At 41.0% G+C, this 3,733-nt stretch overlaps 1 non-coding gene across 1 annotated transcript; it reads left to right on the top strand.

Moving 5' to 3' along the window:
- The first annotated feature begins 1,872 nt into the window (after positions 1-1,872).
- LOC118487921 lies at positions 1,873-1,980 on the top strand. The gene has a single exon (XR_004882854.1). It is a non-coding gene; the product is annotated as a small nucleolar RNA R71 (small nucleolar RNA).
- Positions 1,981-3,733: the final 1,753 nt, after the last annotated feature.

Here is a 3,733-nt window from a genome sequence, read left to right on the forward strand (position 1 = left end):
TTAAGGGTGTTACACGCTTCCTCTTCAACCCGGAGTGCATAAGCATGTACCTGTTCAGAAAAGTCACACAGGCAAATATCCAAACCATCCTCCTCATACTCATGCGGTTTGCATCCATCTACTATGTCTGCCATGAAACACTCATCAACACCGTTAGCATTAGAATTGTTAGTAAAAACATTCAAACGCATTTTTCTATTTCCAAAAGCCATATCAACTGTACCAAATCTACAATCAATAATAGCATGTGCGGTGCTTAAAAATGGCCGACCCAAAATTATATTTTGTTGTTGCTTAGGGTCCGCCGATGAGTAATCCAAGACTAAGAAGTCCACCGGGTAATAAAACTCATCAATTTTCACAATTACATTTTGAACCATACCCCGAGGCAACTTATGAGACAAATCGGCCAAAACAACCGTTGTCTCCACCCTTGCTAACGGACCAAAGTCATATTAGTCATATAAGCCCCCCGGTAAAATGCTAACTCCGGCTCCAAGATCTAGCAACGCCTTAGCCATTTGAAAATTACCAACTTGTACATTAATCAATGGCGTGCCCGGATATTGGAGCTTAGGAGGAAGCTCCCCATTTAACACCGCACTCACTTGCCCGGTTAAATCCACCCGCTTAGGCACTTTCTTCTTGTTTTGCCTTTTTTGTGTACATAATTCTTTTAAGAATTTTGCATAAGCGGAAACTTGTTTTATTGCATCGAGGAGTGGGAGATTTATTTTTACTTGTTTAAACGTGTCCCACATCTCCTCTTTTTGAGGACCTCTCGACACAATGAAAATTTTCTTTCCCGGGTCAAGTAAAGCCGATGGAAACGGGACTTGACTCGGTTCACCCTCAACTTTTTCATTCTTTTCATTTTCACCCAAACCTGGTTTTTTAACAATTGTTTCTTTTGGTTTAACCGGTGAAATTTCATCATCACTTTCAATTCCCGTGACATCCTCAACTACCCCCTCAACCAATTCGGGTGACAAATTGGCTTTAAATTCTTTCCCACTTCTTAATACACTAACATGGTTAATATTAACATTACCTCGTGACGAACTATGTGAAGGGTTTACCTTAGTGTCGCTTGGAAGTTGACCCTTACCTTTCTTCAATTCCGCCACATCGGTTGCTAATTGACCCATTTGGGTTGTTAGTGATTGGATGCTTTTGTCACGAACCTCATCCTTTTGCATTCGCACTTCATCAAGTTGGTTCCGTTTTTGCATCTCCAATTGCATGCTCTTTAGCATCTCCATCACCTCGTTGCCACCCGAAGACCCCCCTTGTTCTTGACCCGTTTGGTATTGCTTTTGATAACCTTGGTTATTTCCGCCTCGGTATCCACCTTGGTTATTGTAAGATTGGCGTGAACCAAAGTTACCTTGGCTACCTTGAAAATTCGGGTTTGCTTGGTTTGAAGGGTTCCCATATCTAAAATTCGGGTGGTTCCTCAACCCGGGGTGGTAGGTATTAGAGTTCATGTTGTTGTAGTACCTACCACCTCCTCCTTGACCTTGACCTTGACCTTGAACCGCATGGACTTCCTCGTATTGCCCGTCCAACATCCCTTGGCAATTTTCAGCCGCATGACCTATTTCATTACATAAAGCACAAACATCATATATTTGGTTAGTGGTTTGAACATTACCATCATCTATGGCGTGCACTTGCGGTCGGGTAGTGGTCGGTCGGGCTCTTCTTGAAGCTTGAGCTTTCCTTTTTGATGTAGTTGCCATGCTTTCCAAGAACTCCCAATCATCGTTCTCATAGTTTGTTCCAAAAGTCCCACCGGTGATAGACATCAAATCACGTGCATCTTCGGCACTCAACCCTTCGTGGAAGGCATTCATCAACTCCCACAACTCAATTCCATGGTGAGGGCAATTTTTAATCATCATATTGAAGCGCTCGAACGCCTCATGAAACATCTCACCATGTTGTTGTTGAAAGCTTCTGAACCCCTTCTGTGACATTTGTGCTTGTAGTCATTGTAAACAGTTCGGTTATCAATGAAATAAAGTTATTTGATCCCAATGTTTGTTTATTCATGTTTGATGTTTTTCATGTTTTGGCTTTTATTCGATTTCAAACTCTATATTGTTTTCTGGAGGATTATATGCAAACTGGTACAAAAACGTAATCAGTTAAATGCGACAAAACTCCGGAACATCAATTTATGCTTAACATACCTTAAATAACCCTTACATAACTTAGAAATAAGTTTTGAAGGCTTTGGTATGGCAAAATCTAGTTTATTCGCTTACAGGGACTAAAATTGACAAACTGCGAAAGTATGCCAATCTGAACTGTAACGGACATTCCGGAACTTGATCCTAAGTTAAACACACCTTAAATATCCTTTACATAGCTTAGAAATAGGCTTTTAGGGGTTTAGTGTGCTAAAATAAACTTTATGCCCATTAAGGGACTAAAAGCGTCAAAAAGTGCATAAGTTTGCACTTTCACGCATATCTTACGTTCTGAATACTTCCGGACATCCAAAAATTCATGTAAGCATTAAAATATTATGTCTTAATGTTTGGCATGAGAAAAATCCATTCGTCGCGCAATTTGGATCGTTTTTCGCGCTTATGCGCATTCCGTCGTAATTAAGCGAACATCGCGATCGTACGACCAAACGAACTGACATCCGAGATATTTTTGAGCATGTTTTGAGTCCCCTATACTTTAACTTCATTTTAGAGCCTTGAAATGAGGTTAACGGGGCTTAAACGTGTCAAAAATGGGCCGAAACGCATGTTTCTAAGCTGCAGGGACCAAAAGTGACAAATCTGCCAAAGTTTGCTCAGGCGGGGCGCGTAAGGATTCCCCCAAACTTTAGGCGGGGCGCGTGAGGTCCCCAGATGCGAAAAAATGCTGAAAACAGCTATATGCAGCTGTCTTGCACTCAAAAACCCATTGCAAATGGTATTTTCAAATCAAGGGACTGAAACAATGGACTCAAATGGTTTTTAAAAAACTATGGGAACACATGGATGGCCAAGATCGAAGCACGTTTATCGAGGAACGATCCTAACGGTCTTGGTTTTCCTATAAATACCCCACCCTTCTCACTCTTTTCTTCACACCTTGATCAAATCTGCTCTAAGTGGAGGCAACCACCATTGTGGAGGCCACCTACCTGAGTATATTTGATCATTCTTCCATTCCTGGACCCGTTGTAAGTATTCTTTCGTTCTTTTATTGCTTTTCGAGTCCGAAAGTCAAACTTTGTTTGACTTTCTGCATTGACCAGTTTATGGTCAATGCGAAGTTCGTTTGAACTTCATAACGTGAGCGTAATCACGTTGGTTATAGTCCCTAGCGACTATACCTACTGATTACCACGTTATCTAGGCTTAGTGACGAGTCGTAGTTTCGGTCAAAATGCGTTTTCTTGCGCATTTTGTAACCAAACTACTTTAGGGTATTAAAACCGTTTGTTTTAATACCAAACCTGTTTTCTAAACATGTTCTAGCATGTTTAGCTCGTCGCTTTTAGATTTGTGCTTGTTTAGGGTCGTAAAGGTAAGCGATCTAATCGATCGCTTATGCTTACGAACCCGACCCATTTGGTCGATCATTAGGATCCGACCAAACACATTAGGTGACCATAGTATATAGGGGATAACCTTTCAAGGTTATACCTTATGGTCACGCCGTTTAAGTAGTTGTATGATAGGTAATGTATGTGCCTTAGGTAAATTACCAAAATACCCTTTTTACA

The sequence above is a fragment of the Helianthus annuus genome, chromosome 15, assembly GCF_002127325.2.
Source record: "Helianthus annuus cultivar XRQ/B chromosome 15, HanXRQr2.0-SUNRISE, whole genome shotgun sequence".
Taxonomy (NCBI): Eukaryota; Viridiplantae; Streptophyta; class Magnoliopsida; order Asterales; family Asteraceae; genus Helianthus; species Helianthus annuus.